The following is a 6,000-nucleotide window of genomic DNA, read 5'->3' as shown; positions in this document are numbered from 1 at the left end:
AAAATAAAATAAAATAAAATAAAATAAAATAAAATAAAATAAAATAAAAAGAGGTAGAAGATGAGAACCATTTTCTTTTCTTTTATTTTTTTCCTTTCTTTTATTTTTTATTTTTTATTTTTTTTTTCCTTTAACATTTGTGAAATTGCTAACATGGCTTCTAAAAAGAAGATTTAGGAAGAAAAAGCTATACATATGGAAGATCTTACTTCTTAGCAAATTTAAGGCATTTAAAATGGGGCATTCAAGATAAGTGTATCTATATAGTATCAGCATAAATCTGAACAGTACAGGCTTAATGACAGTAGTATTATGAAAATCAGCAATGTGTTTTCAATTATAAACCATTTATGTGACTACATGCATGAACGAGATCTTGGAGGAGTGTGCACATCAGCTGCACAGCCAAAAAAAAAAAAAGGAGATTAAAATGAGAACCTGAATAAGTGCTGTCAGTGGGTAAGAGCTGAGAAAAATATGGGTTAAGCATATGCATCTGAAGATTTGAGATAGAGAATGAATTGTATTCTCATTGTTGGTTTTGAAAGACAGAAGTCAGCTCTTTAAATGTATGTTTCTAACCAATATTTTAAAGACAATTTTTCTCATTATGTAATGAGGTACTGTTGATTTAAGTTAAGCCCCGATAAACAGATCAAAAGAAACTTCAGCAGAGAGAGGTTGTTCTTTTTTTTTTTTTTTTTTTTTTTTTTAACTGTCTTTGTTCTGTTTTTATTATTATATATGTGCAAACAAAAGAGAAAAGATATACTATCAGGTGATTGCTATGGGTGAACTTGAAGACAAGAGAAAAATATGAACAGAGATGACATGAAATAAATAACTCCCATATTAACCATATTAAGACTTCTTGCTTGTTTGTTTGTTTTGTTAAAAGACCTGACCAGATAATGTTAGAAGTATACAACAGTATTATAAGAATAACACATTGCCAGTGGGGTTGTACAATCTCAAGTCCACCTGCTCACTCAGGGTATGGTAACCCAAAAGCCATTCTGTTTTAACCCTGCTATTAATCCATGAAGGTGGACTAGAGCAATATTAAACTTTCTGGATAGCTTCATTAGCCAGAAGTGACAAAAATATGTGTATTTTTAGTCTAATATCCATGAATAGATGTAATTAGAATTGTGACATGACAAAGAAATGACAGTCAAACTCCATTATGTAAAGGCAACTGTTTGACAACTTTAAACTACTGTCTTTAAGTATATGCTAAACTATTGAAATGTATGCTTTACTTGACATCCTGTCTGGATTTGTCATCCTTACTGGATTTGTCAGCTAGGTGGCTTTCCAGAAATCATGGTATGTTAGAATGACACGGAGATTACTGTGATGGGAATCCCTCCTATGGTAGCTTCCTACCACTACAGACATTTTCAAATGGGGCTTTCCCTTTTGCAGTTGTCATTTTAATTTTTAGAATGATTACGTTAACAGCACAAATTGTAATCAATATAAAAATGAAAAGCTTAGAAAAATTAATAATGGCAATACACTGAAGCAGTGATTACATGCCATCCACAGGCTGCCATTACAAGTCAGAACCAGGTATAGGAGAGAGCAGATGACTCCTCCTAGAAGAGCCTTTGCTTGGTGCTGATCGGGAGCATTTAGCCGAAAGGGTGCTTAAAATATCCTTTCTGCTCTTGTGAATGATAGGCAGTGATAGGTTTGCAGACTATCAGAAGTGGAAGATTTGGTTACTCACGATAACACTATGTATGTAACGTTAGAAATAATGCCTGCTGTAGGACTGGTGACAGTGAACCAAATTGCATGGGCTGGCTCTGCAGTAATTTCTCCTGGAATCACTTCTCCGGGCTTCCTTGCCTTTCAGAATATTAAGTTTGTGATGCAAGAGGACAGATTCTGTAAAAATTTGCCTTCAGTTGGAGAAACAGATGATGGGGCCAAATTCCTGTCTACCAGAATGGAAAGGGCATGCTGGTAGGAAATGGCATTACAAAGCATATAGTCAGAGAAATGGAAACAAAACTGCAGTGTCCCAGACGTCAGAACAGTCCAGATACCGTCAGTGAAAGGACAAGATTGGCTCAGTGCTGTGCATCCCAGAACAGCAGCACAACAGCCCTACTGTAGCTCTTTGCTGTGAATACAGAGAACTAACACAGTGACAGGCCATACCAGAAGGCAATGGTGCTGTGTTAGTGGCTTAAGAACAATATTAAATCTTTCAGAACATACAAAAATACCCCTGCGAAGCGGGCTGACCTTGAAAAGACTGCTAGTGAAGGGTAAGGAGGCCTGACTTGTGAGCCTTCTCAGGAAACGTGTTCAAAAAACTATCTAGAGAGCCCTCATCATTTCAAAAGTATGCAACACCTAATGCTGGTTGGTGGCAGCCCCACGAACCATTACAGGCGAAGGCGATATTTATTGACATTGGACAACTGTTGTGTGGCTGTTCGCTCAACACATTCATTACACAGAATTCTTCACGCCATAGCTTGCAAGGGCCTGATGGCCCTAAATTAGCCCCAGCAGTCTTAGCTTACCGTGTAACAGTGGAGCTAGCGATCCCAGTAAAACTGAAGGGCCACCTTAGCCTCCTGTGTCAGGGCCTGGTCCTACACTGCAATCCAAATAGTCATCTCAGGAAAATATAACAACAGTTTAAATGGATAAATGCCCCCGAATAAAGCTGCTCATACATTTTAAATCTCCTGCCTGCATTTTTATTTCTTTACCTTAACTTACCGTTTGTGGAGCTAGAGCATTTACCGTGGGATAAAGTGCAGAGTCCCTGTAAGATGAAACTGAACACATAGTGGGTTAGGCAAAATAGCAACGCACACAGCACTCTGTACAGGGCTATAATAAACCTAAACTCTTTTTCTGTGTTTGTTTACAGGGTGCAACAACAGATTAACTATATACTTTTTTTAAAAATAAAAAATAAAAATTTGGTGTGTAATTTTCCCAAAGCATCAGCCAGAATATTTGAAATGTCCACGAAACACTCTTTTTAAGCAAACAGGGCACCAAGCTGGAATTCAGTCTTCACTTACATGTATAAGTTGAAAGAGACAAAGGTGTAGCAGGGCTGCTGCAAATTCCATTCTGTGCCTTTGAGCAATCTTACACCAGCAAGATAAGCAGTTTATGTGACCATTCAATTCAAAGCCTTTTCCGATCGCAATGAATTGACAATATCCTTCTGTAGTACACAAGTTTGCAATCGGAATTTTTAGTGAAAGGCTCTTTTGTTCTGCCCTTACTATTCTTAAAATGTTGTTCTGTTGAATGTGTTTATTTGTCAATTTATTTCACGTGCAGGCTGAGAGTTTAACTAGGGATGTAACAAAGGTTCTGAGTTTTGTGTAATTTCAAAGTATAAAGTGTTGGGTTTGTCCTCTTTACAGTGAAGAGGATGTCAAGATAGTCAATTCAGAGACTAGGTTTAGGCGTAAGGTCTGGGTTTGAATTTGGTGTTTTTACCTTGGGTTTTAATTCTCTAATATTTCAGTTTCTTTAATATTTGTACATGTTTATTTTAATGCCCTGATAATGTCACTTCTCTGTGTATGTCTTGTCATTGTTTAGATCATAATATTTAACAGAAAGACTTGACTTCTACTCTCAATATGTCGTTCTTTACAAAACTTGCATAAATTACATGCATATTTAGACTTCATTCAGCCCTTATATAACTTCACATATCTCCCACAGAGTTGGAGGTACTATGCAGGTCTATTTATGCAAAACTGAAATTGATCCACAGCTTTCTTTGTAAATAAGGAACAGAACAACAAGGATCTTCGGTCATTAGTCATGACCAAGATCACTCGTCATACAGAATTCATTGGAACTGTTTCTTTGCTTGTATAACATATTCATGTTGATGAATTGTTTAGCTATTCAAGTATTTATGTTTTCTTGATAAGACTCCTGAGTGCTCAGATTTTTTGCTGGATGAATGGTATTGAATCAGAACCTGAGATCCGTAGATTACCAGCCTGATTGCTGTCTCCAATTTTATAGGTCTCTGAGATCAAATAGGAGGGATAAGCGGAGGCATAAAAAGAGTGACAATAGCTGGATTTTTAAGCGTTGGAAGAGAGATATACACACTCTGCTAAGAAAATGCAGTTTTATTATCAGTGGGCTTCTCAAAGTCAAATTTTCTTCTTCCCTCATTTTTACTGGCAATTTATCCTTTTGAATGAATATCTGTTCTCCCCCTGATTCATACAGCTATTTTCTATCCTTGACCAAAGTATCCACTTATATCCATTTATTATCTGCATAGTTGTGCAACTGTTTTGTATTTTATGAACAAACTTTTTTTATTTATGTTGACAAGAAAAAGGTTCAACAAAAGGGAAGGACTATGTAAACATAGAGAAAAATAACAGATTTGTGAGAATTCATACACTGCAGTCTATAAAAATATGAAATTCCTTTCAAACTAGATGTTAAAATTGAAATGAGTAGGTGGCATGACACAGAAAACCATTTTCATCTATTAGGTCAGCAAGACAGAGTTCTGGAAAGTCCCATTATCATTTTAGATTTCCTCTGAAAAACTGGCATAGTGTGGAAATTATATTTTTGTATTTTCCTAATTTCCTAAGTAATAAGACTCAGCAGTTATTATGCTTCACTGCCCTGATGGATTTCTATTAGTGGGGCAAAATCAGATAAAATAGAGATGTCAGAGCCTAAAATCACAAAAGGCTTGAGAGATTGTGTGGGCACTGTTGACATGAAGGCTCAGTGATACTGAACAGAAGAAAATGGTCTGATCAATGAACTGTTCGATTGCCTTGTCTTACTATGGCCTAGGCTGCTTCCTAAATGCTTTTGAGAAGGCCAACACATCTTCCCCAGTGTTAACAGAGAGAAAGGAAAAAATACTTGTGGCCTTCAAGAAAATCTGAGGAGTGGCCTTACAACCTGCTGGGTACCTCATGATGCTTGGTAATCAAACTGAAAGGGAAAAAAAAATCTTTTGAAGATTCTACAGCAAATGGTTTATTTCACTTTATTTCCCTAGTCTTCGTGGTGCTTCCCTTCCAGATTGTTTATTCAGCTTTTAGCAAATATGATAGAAGCTATCCAAAGTTACAGAGAGATTAGAAATCACGAAATACTTGTGCAATAATTCACTCGAGCTAATATAAATAAGGTAGAAAGAAATGCTAGGATACAAGCAAATGAACTGATTAATGTAATGCACCCTGATCCTAGGAAAAGACGGTATGCAAGCAATTAAGCATTGTACAGATTTACCTAACGTGACAGGCAAGAGTTATAGTCATTTCAGGGGTACAGAAGTTCAACTTACTTGAATTTCTCAAGTATTCGGTTAATTACAATGCTGCAACTAGAAATGTAAGCACAGAACTTTGATAAACCTCATGATCTTGAAAATGATATTTTTGAGGCTGTTGCCAATACAGAAAATAAGTCACAAGGATATATTTGAAGCAAATGATCACTTCTAGAGTTCAAGTTTTTTGCTGTCAGCCTCACTCAGCGGTAGGTGGTTTCTCCTCTATATCCAGAAAATGGCTAAACATTAGTTGGTAAATACAGTGATTGACACAGTACAGAAGAAAGTAATATAATATTTCAGTTAAGTGGAGGCAAACTGGGCCTTGGAATGTCCTTGGTACATCTTGTGAGTCTTGTTAAGTAAAGAAAATGAAACTAGAAAAAGAAGCCAAGCAGCAGGGTGAATCAGACTGGAAAAGGAGGAGGTTGGTGTGCAGAGGAGGTGAGAAGTCAAGCTGGGTAAGAAGAGGATACTGTGCCCAACTTGAGAGCAGATCCCTGAGGTTCCCAAATCTCTGCTGGCATTAAACCTCTTTGAAAGGCATTGGCCCTGTCCCAGATGAACCTGTTGATGCTGGGGATAATGGACTTTCATTAACTGAATTGGCAGTAAGCAAATATGACCTTGTGCTTGAACCATACAGGGGATGACATAAATGCCTGTTCTTTATACTG

The sequence above is a fragment of the Oxyura jamaicensis genome, chromosome 1, assembly GCF_011077185.1.
Source record: "Oxyura jamaicensis isolate SHBP4307 breed ruddy duck chromosome 1, BPBGC_Ojam_1.0, whole genome shotgun sequence".
Taxonomy (NCBI): domain Eukaryota; kingdom Metazoa; phylum Chordata; class Aves; order Anseriformes; family Anatidae; genus Oxyura; species Oxyura jamaicensis.
This window is presented reverse-complemented; position numbering follows the sequence as displayed.